General features: G+C 42.2%; 1 long non-coding RNA gene and 1 pseudogene across 1 annotated transcript; both read left to right on the top strand.

Annotated features, from left to right (window-relative positions):
• The first annotated feature begins 1,496 nt into the window (after positions 1-1,496).
• On the top strand, positions 1,497-2,453 carry LOC138171136 (calponin-2 pseudogene; annotated as a pseudogene).
• Positions 2,454-3,016: 563 nt separating this feature from the next.
• Positions 3,017-3,551, top strand: LOC138171135 (uncharacterized). Its single transcript, XR_011170810.1, has 2 exons — positions 3,017-3,283; positions 3,457-3,551. It is a non-coding gene; the product is annotated as an uncharacterized lncRNA (long non-coding RNA).
• Positions 3,552-13,753: the final 10,202 nt, after the last annotated feature.

The raw sequence follows: 13,753 nt of genomic DNA, 5'->3' as shown, positions 1-13,753 counted from the left end.
CTGTAAGAATGAAGGCTAGAAGACACACATAAAGAGGTTGTATGCAGCAGGAAGCCTTGCTTAAGCACAGGCTTTGGAGTCAGGCAAGTTCTGCCTCTGACTTAAGTCACCGCTTCTCACTGCTCTAGGCAACACTTTTAATTTGCAACACAATTGCATGTCTACATTTGTTGCACATTTGGCCTTCTGGGTCCTCGGGTGCGGCCTTTTGACTGAACCCAAGTTTTACAAAACAAATCCTTTTATTAAGGGGATTAATTCTGTGAAGTTTGGATTCATTCAAAGAGATGCACTTTAGGACCTAGAGGGCCACATGTGGCCTCGGGTTCCCCACCCCTGTTCTAGTCCTAGTCTACAAAAGGCTTTGGAAGCTGGTTTTTAAGTGTGAATGTTGGTATCACTTTTAATGATCTGGACCTCAAGAGTACTGGCAAGTCCATGCATCTTTAACTACTTACCATTAAGACCAACCACAGAGGAGCAGCTAGGAGCTTCAGTGGAAAGAGCCCTGGCCTTGAAGTCAGGAGGACCTGACTTTAAATCTGGCCTCAGACACTTACTAGTTATGTGACCCTGGGTAAGTCACCCAACTGCACCCCCTTCATTTTTTTTTCTAAAAGATCAACCACTGAACACATTCTGCAATGTACATCATAATATGAAAAAACCTTTGGTAAATCAGTGGTACTTAGGGAAAATACAATGAATGAATGAATGAAGGAATGAATGAAAAACATTTACTAATTACTTAGTATATGCTAGGCATAGGAGACAAATTTTAAAAGAAAGACAGATCCAGGGGCTGCTAGGTGGCACAGCAAGTAAAGCGCTGGCCCTGTCACACCTTGTGCAAGTTACTTAACCCCAATTGCCCTCAGAAAGAAAGAAAGAAAGAAAGAAAGAAAGAAAGAAAGAAAGGAAGGAAGGAAGGAAGGAAGGAAGGAAGGAAGGAAGGAAGGAAGGAAGGAAGGAAGGAAGGAAGGAAGAAAGAAAGAAAGAAAGAAAGAAAGAAAGAAAGAAAGAAAGAAAGAAAGAAAGAAAGAAAGAAAGAAAGAAAGAAAGAAAGAACCTGACCCCAAGGAGCATACATTCTAATAGACAAGAGGAAGACAGCACATACAGAGGAGCTAGACAGAATTGGCAGGGGGAAGGGGGGAGGTCAGAGGCATTGTTTAGACATGACCAGGAAGTATTGTAGGGTCCTGTTCCAGGAAAGATGAGGTGAGTATTCATTTACCAAAGCCCAGGGTCCCATGACTGGGAGTCTGAAGAGCTTCAGACCCAAAATCTGGTCATGACAATCTGCATTTCCATGTTGGTCTCCAGATACCTTGTCAAAAGAAGGAGAACAATAAAACTTTGACAAAGTTGACAAAACTATTTGGAGCAGCAGGCACTAAACTCTGTCTTTCAAGGAAGCCACATACTTTGGGGACTTTAGGACTGCAATCCAGGCCAGACTATCAGCATTTAAGACTGATTTAGGGTCCTGTCCCATCCAGTCCGTCTGGTCAGCTCCCATCCGGTCCCGGCCTGTCAGTCAATCCCCTCGGGCCTGACCCAGCGACACCATGAGCTCCACTCAGTTCAACAAGGGTCTGTCCTACGGCCTGTCAGCCGAGGTCAAGAACCGGCTCCAGTCCAAGTACGACCCACAAATGGAAGGTGAGCTGAGGGACTGGATTGAGGGTCTCACAGAACTCAGCATCAGACCAGATTTCCAGGAGGGACTCAAAGATGGTATCATCCTATGCACTCTCATGAACAAACTGCAGCCTGGCTTCATGCTCGCAACAGAACTGGCATCAGCTGGAGAATCTCTCCAATTTCATCAAGGCCATGGTGAACTATGGCATGAACCCTGTGGATCTCTTTGAAGCCAATGACCTCTTTGAAAGTCGGAATATGACCCAGGTTCAAGTGTCACTTCTGGCCCTGGCTGGCAAGGCCAAGACAAAAGGGCTAGAGTGGCGTGGACATTGGGGTCAAGTATTCTGAGAAGCAAGAGCAGAATTTTGATGACGCCAAGTTGAAGGCTGGGCAGTGTGTTATTGGCCTCCAGATGGGCACCAATAAACATGCCAGCCAGTCGGGAATGATAGCCTACGGTACCCGGAGACACCTGTAGAACCCTAAGAACCAGATTCTGGCCCCTATGGACCACTCCACTATCAGCCTGCAGATGGGAACCAACCAGTGTGCCAGTCAGGTTGGCATGACAGCCCCAGGCACCAGGAGGCACATCTACAGCACCAAGATGGGCACAGACAAATGTGACAACACCTCTATGTCCCTGCAGATGGGTTACACCCAGGACGCCAACCAGAGTGGGCAGGTGGTCGGGCTGGAGCAACAGATCTGTCCCCAAGGTCCTACTGGAGATGGGCCAGGGGTGGGCCCAGGTGACAGCCCCAGCTCTGTACCACTATTATCGGGAAGAGGAAGGGTATTGAGACCGAGGGCCCCTCCCAACCTCCCCTCCCCTCCTTCATCCCCTCCTTTCATTCTCATTTTCCCTTTGTGTTCTCTGATTTTTGTCTTATGCTGGGGGAGTTTTGTTCCTGTGTTCCTGTCTGAGCTCTCTCTTTGAATCATCCTGTGGCCTTGGGCAAGTCTCTTCCCATCTCTGGGCCTCAGTTTCCCTATTTGTCAGATGAGGGGGCCGGGACTGGTTGCCTAAGGTCTCCCCTCCAGCACTGATGTTGTACGGTTCTGTGTATTTGAGTGTCTTATCTCCTGAACAGGGAAGACTGGAGAGAGCCGAAGGCTGCTCAGTAGGGGTGTATATAGTGTTGGGGGATTGTGAAGTAGAAATCCTTCTCATCCCCTCCCCTCCACACCCTTGCCCTGGACTGGCCTGCTTTGGGCTGGGCTTGGGCCCTCGTGATGAAAGTTGGGGGGGGGGGAGGAGGAACACAGGGCCACCAGAGGGTTTCCTGTCAACGGTGAGCTTCCTTCTTCCTGCTTACGAGGTTGGCTGGTGGTTTCCTCACCTCCTACAAAAAAGGTGAAAAATAATGTTCTGAGGGGGGAGGGGCAAGACTGGCAGTCTCTTTTCTTCCTCCTCCGCTCATGACCTTTTCCACAGGAGCAGGGGGGACCCTTCCAGGTGAGCCCCAGCCTCTCCTTCAGCCTAAAGCCTCCTTAACACAATAAGGGACCAGAGTCTGGTTTTAACTTAATACAAAAAGAAAGACTCCATCAAAAGCCGCTACTTTGTATTTCTGAAAGTGGAAGCTGGAAGCTCCAGCCCTCTCTGTCTGAGCCCCATCACAGCCCAGGGGTTGACTCTCCTGGACCCCTCCATATTCCCCACCCCACCCTGCCCCACCTGGCAAAGCCCGTTTTTCAGACTGGATCAGCTGCCTTCCTTCTTGTACACTGCACAATGGCCTTGGTGGGCTGGGCCAGGTCAGCCTGGGTCAAGTGGCTTTCCTGGGAGAGTCATCCCATCAGCCCTTGGGGCCTGGGAGAAGGACCTGGAAATAATGTGAAATGGTGATGTGGGAACACAGGCAATAAACACATTCTTTGTTTAAGAAAAAAAAAAAGACTGTTTTAGGAGAAGCGGCGAGGTACTATGGAAAGAGTTTTGGCGTTTGAGTCTGAAAGACTAGATTCATATTGTGTTTCCCTCACTCTTTGTGTAAGCTTGGGGAAACCATTTAATTTCTCCAATTCTGTCTCCTCATTTGACAGCGAAGTGGCATAGTTGATAAATCACTGCACTTGGGATCTGGAAGAACTCAGTTCAAATCCTACCTCAGACAGGTACTACCTCAGTGACCATGGGTAAGTCACTTGACCTCTGTCTGCCTCGATTCCCTTATCTGTAAAATGGGAATAATAAAAGCAATTACTTCAAAGGGTTTTTGTGAGGATAAAACAAGTTATTTCTAAAATGTTTTGTAAACCTTAAAGCCTCAGAAGTGCTATCTATTACTTGTAAAAGGGCAGATAGAGGGAGATTAGATGGCTTCTTACATTCCTTTCAGATCCAAATCTATGTTACTATGAAAATCTCGAAAATCAGTGAGGTTTGTCCACAGCACCCCAAAGTTCATATTGTGTACAATTTTCCCTCCTCCATGATAATCTGGTAAATCACAACCCTCCACCTGTGGACTTCAGTTTCCTAATCTGTAAAATGAGAGATTTGAACTCAATGACTACATATATTCCAGCACTAAATCTATGACCTGTGGTTGTTTATTAACCAGCAGTACGCCCATCACTGAACTTTCAGATATTTAGCATGCTTAATTTTTACCTGCCCCTAGTGTAGGGAATAGCCTGTTGAACATAGAGGTTAAGTGATGTCTCCAGGGTCAGACAGACAATAAATGCTATTAAGTGTCTGGCCAAATTTAAAGTCATATTCCCGTCTATAAATCCAGAACTATTCATTATACTGTCTCACTGCTTCATATATACATATGTGAACATGTAAAAAATGCAAAATTATTTAGGAGGAGAAAGGAAGGCTTTATTATCTATGGCGTTACTGGAGTAGAGTTTTTAAGGAAACAGGATTCTAAGACGCAGAAGTTAGGAGGGAATGAATTCCAGGCAAGTGTCATTTGTGAACATGGGAAAGGATGAAATCAGCCTGCTGGTAAAGGGTTAATGACAGGCTCTCTGAAGGAAAAAAAAGTACACAGAACACACTTTTAAGTTTAATCTACATTATTAACGTTTTTCTCATGACTTTTTAAAGTCTAGATTCTAGACCAATGGTATCAAACCAAAATAAAAGCAGGGGGCCACTAATCCATATATGAGGTTCTCTGGGAGATGTACATTGACTTAGTTTTAAAATGTAATTTATCTATATTTTATTGCATTTTTTAATTTATTTTGTCAAATATTTTCCAATTATATTTTAATCTGGCCCCTACAGCACTAGGAGTGTTGAAGGCAGCTGATCATCTGACACCCCTGTTGATTCGTAGTGGTTGCCATTTTTCAAGGTGTAAGTGCCTCACATTGAACATTGAATTGTAGACTTCTCTGGAGCACAACAGGTAATCCCTGGGAATGATGAATAACTGGGTAAATATATCATGATCTCCATTTTATAGATGGGGATACTAAGATGTAAATTAACTTGCACAGGGTCATTTAGCTATTGAGTATAGTGTATAACAGGTCAATGCTATTATTATCCCCATTTTACAGAAGAGGAAATTAATAACTAAGTGAATTACCTAAGGTAAGAGAGCTAGTAAATACCTCAGGCAGGATTTGAACTCAGATCTTACAAGTCCAGCATTCTATCTATCACCACACCTCTCATCTTTAAAATAGTTTCAGGCATCAAAGAAAAATTGGGAAAGTTTCAGGGGCCCAGGACACTTGGGTGATAACACTTAATAAGGCTACCTGCGAATCAAAAGAGGGAAAATAAAGCATGCACTTATTTTTTCTCCAGTGAAAGAGAGGGTGGTCTTTAACTTTGGGAGGGGGAACCTTACACTCCACTATGACATGTAACACTCTTAAATACCAAGGCTGTTCAAGGAAGACAAAGTTACCATCTAATACACTGATGTCACGTCATGTCTGTTAAGAAAATATAAAAAGTAATGCTCCCTGCCAATGAAATGTAGTTAGAAAAGACATTCCGAACTTTTTTTAAGTTTCAATAATCATGTATAAAATATGAATGGCTTTAATAGCTGATTTATATATTAACAAGTCATTCAACTCTGCCTCTCACTCAGAAATCTAACCTATGTATAAGAGCAAAAGCGATGAACGTAACATGATCTTAAGGGTCTCCGTTTTTGCTATGTCTCTGTGCCTTTCCTGAAGGAGATGATCTCACCCAGAAAAGTCAGTTGTGGTAGCTTTCAGATGGTGGTTATTTTGACTGCTTGTGCTCAAGCTCTGCTTTAACTCTATCTATGCATATCTCTGGTGGCAGCTACATAGCACAGTGGATTGAGTGTTAAACCTGCAGTGAGGACAACTTGAATTTAAATGTGTCATCAGACATTTACTCGCAGGGTGACCCTGAGCAAGTCACTTAACTCTGTCTGCCTCTCTGTAAAAATGAGCCGGAGAAGGAAATGGCAAGCCACTCCAGTGTATTGGCCAAGAAAATTCCAAATATGGTCCTAGAGAGTTGGACACGACAGAGTGGACTCAAAAGAATAACATGCATGTATGCACATGTCTATGAGCAGCTAGATAGCATAGTGAACAGAACACTGGGCCTTTAGTCAAGATCTGAATTCAGATCTGACCTCAGACCTATATTAGCCATATTAATATACAATATTAATATAATTATAATTAATTAATTATTAGTAATAGAATATTAGGCATGTATTGTGACCTTGGATAAGTCACTTAACCTCTGTTTGCCTCAGTTTCCCCAACCACAAACTAATGATAATAATAATAATAACACCTACCTTCCAAGGTTGTTTTAAGGACCAAACAAGATAATATTTGTAAAGTTACTGGCAAATAGTAAGTACCATATAAATGTTAGTAATTTTATTAATATTATTATATGTTACATATTTAATTATTAACGTAGTAATATGCATGTTTATGCATGTGTTGAGTGCCTCTGTAGTTCATAAATACATAGCTAAGGATCAGTATTCAGTTTGACACAGCACTCATTATAAATAGCAAGCAATTTTTATTCCATTAAACCAAAATAAACATTTTTGACATTTCTGGAAAATGCGATTAAAGTCACTTGAATAAGATCTTATATATTATTCCAGTCAATCCTGGGTGTGTGGGGATAAGGACTTTCTTGATACTCGGCCTTTCAGCTGTGGTTGTAGGAAATTCTGATGTTTGCCCAACAAGTTGGTCACTGGCTGAGTGTACATAGATTTGAGTGAATACATATTTCCGAGGTCAGGGCAGAAATTTTTCAATTGTACCCCAGAAATGAGCTGTGACTTTCAATTTTTTAAAAAATTCAAATAGAAGAAAGCATCTGCCAATATCTATCTACCCTAACATTTATGTCTCTCAACATAACAGTGTTAGGAAATGTGTAATATTTAGTGATATGTGAATGTTTCCCTTTTACCATTTGCTAGTAATTATGATTCACTTCATTATGATTTCTTAACTAATATAATTATTATTGGGGCAGCTAGGTGGCAGAGAGAATAGAGTATTGGCCCTGGAGTCAGGAGGACCTGAGTTCAAATCCAGCCTCAGACACTTAACATGTACTAACTGTGTGACCTTGGGCAAGTCACTTAACCCCAACTACCCCGCCTTCCCCCCTCCAAAAAGACCAAAAAACTAAACTAATATAATTATTATCTGTAGTGTTTCAGTTTTCAGTTGGTAGTACTGATTTTAAGGAGGAAGTAAGCACGATGGTCCAAAGATATCTCCCTCTCCTGCCTCCAACTAGATTTCTGCATTTAGTGATTTGCTGGTACTGTTGGCTTTCCCCCCTAGATACAATGACAGTTTAAACAGAACCATAAATAGGAATTCTTCCTCCCGGGATAAATAACACAAACCAAGATGACAGCAAACAGAAGGAAGCACATCCTCAGGTGGGAGGGGTGGACTAGCACCCAGCTTGATAGAGGAAACGATAAGGCCCTGAGTGAAAAGCCCACCACAGCCCACCGCTGCTAGCTTCCTATTTAGATCAACTGTGTTTGCTAATTGGATGTTCGATTCTGCTGTCTCTGTGCTGCTGAAGAACTATGGTAGCCGTGGCTCCTTTAGATTCAGTCCCCTTAGGGCTGGTGACTTGGGGCAAAGCTCAGGTGGTGCAGCCCGAATCACTGCTCTGAGTCCCAGGTAACTGAGTGCTACAAATGTGCTGCATCTTTTTCTTCTTTTCGGGGGGGGGGGAGGGGGGCTACTACCTTCTGACACAGAATAAAGAGATAACACAGTTCACAATGGTCTACAAATATGAATTCACATTGTACTTGGTAAAGCTGTGCCTCGGTGGAATCCGTTTCCTAGTTTCAGAACCAGAAGGAACCTCAGCAGTCATCTAGCCCAGTCGTGGAAATGGAGGCCCAAAGAGCTGGAAAAGCCTAGTGGAGAGAGAATTGGGTCAAAGGACCTGGGCTCCTACCCCAGTTCTGCCCTCCACGACCCACGGAATTTTAGTCCAATCACTTAACATCTCTAGACTTCAGTGTCTTCATCCATAAAATGAAGAGATTGGACTAGGTGACTTCTGAGGTCCCTTCCAGGTGTGACTCTATGATCCTAAATGAGGTGGCCTTCCTAAGGCCGTGCAAATACTAAATAACAGAGTTAAGACTTGAACCCAGGTTTTCTGAATCCCAATAATTTGACTTCTAAGAAAAAAAAATGACTGGTGAGTTCTTTTGTTGGAAAATATACAAATGTAACTTGTATTCATTCTTTATTTTATATGCAGTTAACATTAAAATGGATGATTGTGTATCTATCTGGTTATTTGAGGGAAAAGGTATTTTGTTTATGTGCTATTTGTATGTATGTGCAGCTAGGTGTTGCAGTGGATAGAGGTCCCAGACTGGAGTCAGGAACTCATTTTCCTGAGTTCAGATCTGACCTCAAGACCCTTACTGGCTGTGTGACCCTAGGCAAGTCACTTAACCCTGTTTGCCTCAGTTTCCTCTTCTATAAGATAAGCTAGAGAAGGAAATGAATGGCAAGCCACTCCACTATTCTGCCAAAAAAAAAAAAACAAAAACCAAAAGAGATCACAAAGAGAGGGACACGACTGGACTGACTGAACAACAAAAAATATGTTTGTGCACAAAAAAAAGACTCTGATTCCCAACTCCAAAGAGTTGGTTAAAGTCTCTTGTTTGGGGAAAGAGAAACTACTTTGTCAAAATCTACTAGCTAGATTTCTATTAAGCAATGGTAGAATTTTTAAATCACTTTTATAAGCTAATCTACAAGGCAGGAGTTTTAAATTTCATTTTACAAATTCCGTATGTGAATTACTGAGGAAGAAAGGAATTACAGACTTGTGATTTTATTGTCCATTATATTGGACTCTGCACTCATTATACTGCAAGAAGTTTGATGTAGATTATACATGTGCAGTGATGCAAAATATATTTCCATAATGGCCCCATTTTTAAGCTGTCATTAGCTAGTCACTTGTGGCACAGAGGCTACCATAAATAACTCTCGATTTTAAGCCTGACTGCAGGGTGCTTACACTTTTAGTCACAATTCTCAGGAGCCATCCACCGAGTCACAGATAGGTTGCCCTTTAGGGAACGGAGGGAGTAACCCATAGCACCAGTCTAGTCACAGGCTGTTGAGGCATTGAAATACATAAACATGTGGTCTGAACCTTTGATTTCATTCGTATGAGGAACTTCTAGTGAGGGAACCCTCTCTGACAATGTTGATCAACAACTGTTCTGTGATACATAGTCTTAGAGAGTTGCCTAAGGTGCAGAGAGGTCAAGTGATTTACCCAGCATCATACAGTCGGCCCATGTCAGAGGCTTGACGACTCTGAGGCCAACTCTCTATCCCCCCAGTATACTGCCTATCATATAAATATTAAAATTCTTGAGCAGAGCTGGGATCTTATGAATGCAGATGATCTCTCCAAGGATACAGATTGTAACTCAAGCATACCTGTCTCTCTTCAGGCCATGCCCTCTGTTTGACACCAGTGATTCATTTGGGGACCTTCCTCACTTCCTCCTGACATCCAGAGGATTCTAAATATACCAGGCTGTCCACTTGCCATGTGATTAGCTCATCTTCTTTCCCTAGCGTGTTTTATGGATTACTATGGATCATTTATTTATTTTTGAACCTAATGTCAAACTGTGGCTAGAGATTGTTTGAACCCAGAATATTCCCCTGACTTTGGTAACGCTCCAGGAATGCCAGAGATGGCAACAAGGAATTTGGGGTTCCCACAGGTCCTGGATCCACACAAAACATGTTTGTTTTGGGGTCCCTACAACTGGGTCTTTTTTCTGGTCCACCCAAGCTTGTGTTTCTTCTTTTGCTTTAGCTTCATTCAAATTTTATTAAATGTTTACATTTACTGATGCCCATCTCTATCTGCCTTGCTTGCAAGTTGCCCTCTTGGCAAAATTGCTTACCTGTGTACCTACAGTTCATGTGGGTACCCTTACTTAAATCCTATAGAATGTTAACTTTCCATCTTTTTCTCCTCTACTAAATGATATTTCTTTCTAAAACCTATTTCGTATTTAGTGGCTTATTCTTGTGAACAACGGTTTTCCTGATGACATCTTGTACTCCTATTCTTCAAAGTCTCTCACTGGGGGCAGGTTTTAGCCTTCTCACACAGACCACAATCCTCCCTGTGGTTCTTTGTGACATTTAGTTTCCATTTTTTGGAGACGATTGTCTTCTGTAGCTTCAAAATTACCAGAGATTTTATATCTCTCGCAGTAGGGAACCTGATGAATAAAACAATCATATAAAAGGAACAGTCCAGGTTTAATGTTGATCAGGGACCATAGTAGAGAAAGTCTCAGAAGCAGAGGCAGAGACAGAAATAAAATAAATTACTCTGAGAAACCTAACTGCATCATAGTTAAACCACATTGAAAATTTGTAGGTTCATGTGGTTCCAAAGAAGCTGGAATTAGAAACATAGAATGTTAGGCCTCTAAGGCACTTTAGATAATATCTTGTCCAATTATCTATTTTGTTAGATGAGGAAATTAGGGTCCAAAGATATGATGTAATTTACCCAAGCATAGAGAGTGGTGAGAATAGGAACCATGCCAATTGACTAATCCACACCAAGAATACTCTTTTTACTTCTATTTCTAAAATGAAGACACTACTATATGATATGATAAGACCCAAATATTATCATATACCCTTATCTGTGGGTGTCACAAACTCTCCCTTCACCCCACCTCCCTGGTCTCCTGCAGCACTCCATGAGGATGAGGGCTATATATTACTTAATTCTTCTATTTTTCCCAGGGCTTAGTACAGGGCTATTCAGATTTTAAGAGCAAAATAAGTGTTTACTTAGTTGAAATAACTTGCAAATTTCAACTGAATAAGCATTGTTATTTAACCTTGTTTAAGCATTAACGAATAAATGACTATAGAATACTCCCTCTTATAAATACAAAGGGTAGAGACAGAGTCAAGATGGCAGAGTAAAAGCAGGGACTTGTCTGAACTCTCCTCTAAACTCTTTCAAATGCCTTTAAAAAGTAACTCTTAGGGGCGGCCAGGTGGCACAGAGAGGAAGAGCACCGGCTCCAGTGTCAGGATGACCTGGAGATCGAATCCTGGGCTCAGACACTTAGCACCCACCCAGAAACACCTGGCCATGTAACCTTGAGCAAGTTACTTAACCCCAATTGCTTAGGGGCGGCCAGGTGGCTCAGCGAGTAAGAGCACCAGCCCCAGAGTCGGGATGACCTGGGGATCGAATCTGGGCTCAGACTCTCAGCACCACACCCAGAAATAACTGGCCGTGTAACCTTGAGCAAGTTATTTAACCCCAATTGCTTAAAAAAAATAACTCTAAACAAATGCTGGAAGAGCAGAACACACAAAAAGAAGGAGTGAAACAAATTTCCAACCTGAGCCAACTTGGAAGATCAGCAGGATATGTCTATTGCACAGGGTGATAAGCATAGTCCAATGCAGGCTGCACCAGCATGGACCCAGCCCCAGCAAATCCAGAGCTGGCCTCAGGGTGACTGAATCGGTGGCAGCAGTGGCAGTTTCAAGACCTCTCAGTCCACAGACGCCAAAGATAGCACGGAAGGTCAGAAGGGAAGGCCTGTTGCCCCTGGGTGAGAGTGGAGCGCAGTCCAGAGTAGGCTGGGCCAACAGAGCTCCGACCAGAACAAACAAGGAGAAGGCCTTGAAAGTGACTGCATCAGCAGCAGCAGTAGCTGTGGCTGTTTCTAGAGTTCCCAGCCCACAGACGTCAAGGAGTTAGAAGGAGATTACAGGGGTCTCTTTGCTAGCCCTGAGGCAGGGCTCTGTTGCTTTACCCATACTTGAATCCAGGTCACAGCTGTGGCCGGCAATGCCAAGACAAGAAAGAGCACTAGCATGGCAGACTTGTGGCCACAGTGGAGGGGCACAAAGGAGGGCTTGTGAGAACACCAAATACCTTTCTTTATTTGTTTTAAAGCAATTGGGGTTAAGTAACTTGCTCAAGGTTACACAGCCAGGTGTTTTTGGGTGGGTGCTAAGTGTCTGAGCCTGGATTCAATCCCCAGGTCATCCTGACACTGGAGCCGGTGCTCCTACTCACTGTGCTACCTGGCCACCCCTAATACTTTTTGTTAGATACTATCATCCTGGAAGAACTGAAAACTTGTAGGTCCCTAGATGTATCTCTGAAAACTACACAAATTCCTTGAAGTTTGGGACAGCACACTGTCCACCCTGGAAGTAGACCCCTACTTTAACACAGAGTTAAAAGTCATGTAATAGTATGGGGAAATGAGGAAACAATGGCAAAAATCCTGACTTTAGTCACTCTGGTGGCAAGGAAGATCAAAACACATACTCAGAAGAAGACAACAAAGTCAAAGTTCCTGTATCCAAAGCCTCCAAGAAAAAATATGAATTGGTCTTAGGCCATGGACGAGTTCAAAAAAGATTTTGAAAATCAAGAGAAGTAGAGAAAAAATTGTGAAGAGAAATAAGAGTGATACAAGAAAATCATGACAAAATAGTCAACAGCTTGGAAAAGGAGACACAAAAAATACTGAAGAAAATAACACCTTAAAAGACAGACTGGGCAAAATGTTAAAAGAAGTCCAAAAAGCCAAGGAGGAGAAGAATGCCCTAAAAAGCAGAACTGGTCAAATGGAAAAAGAGGTCCAAAAGCTCACTGAAGAAAATTCCTTGAAAATTAGAATGGATAAAATGGAAACCAATTACTTTATGAGAAATCAAGAAACTATAAAACAAAACCAAAAGAATGAAAAAATAAGAATACAATGTGAGATACCTCATTGGAAAAACAACTGGTTTAAAAATTATATTCAGGGGGTGGCCAGGTAACACAGCGAGTAAGAGCACTGGCTCCAGTGTTCAGGACGACCTGGAGATCAACTCCCGGGCTCAGACACCTCACATAAAAGAGGCATCAAAAAACTTTTACAGTGGAAGGGAAGAGGGAGGAGGTGAGGGGAAGTGAGTGAACTTTACTCTCATCAGAACTGACTGAAAGAAGGAATAGCATACACATGCAATTGGGTATAGAAATCTATTTTACCCTACAGGAAAGTAGGAGGGGAATGTATTAAGAGAAGAGGTGGGGGAGGTGATGAAAGGGAGGTCATATTGGAGGAGGGAGTAGTCAGAAGCAAAACACTTTTGAGAAGGGTCAGGGTGAAAGGAGAGAGAAAATAGAATAAAGAGGGGGGAATAACATGGAGGGAAATACAGTTGGCAATGATAACTGTGAAAAAAATTTTGAAGTAAATTGATAAAGGCCTCATTTCTCAAACATGGAGAACTGAGTCAAATTTACAAAAATAAGAGTCATTCTTCAATTAATAAATGATCAAAGCAGATGCTAAGTTTTCAGATGATGTTATCAAATCTTTCTATAGATATATGAAAAATACTCTAACTCACTATTGATTAAATAAATGCAAATTAAAATGATTCTTAGGTACTACTTCATATCTATTAGATTGTCTAATAGGATACAAAAGGTAAATGACAAATGTTGGAGGGGATGGGGGAAAAATGAGACATTAATGCATTGTTGGGGGAGTTGTGAACTGATTCAACTGTAGAGCAATTT

Source organism: Petaurus breviceps, unplaced genomic scaffold, assembly GCF_028583685.1.
Source record: "Petaurus breviceps papuanus isolate PSGF00001 unplaced genomic scaffold, PetGlider_PUasm1.0 419, whole genome shotgun sequence".
Taxonomy (NCBI): Eukaryota; Metazoa; Chordata; class Mammalia; order Diprotodontia; family Petauridae; genus Petaurus; species Petaurus breviceps.
This window is presented reverse-complemented; position numbering and strand designations above follow the sequence as displayed.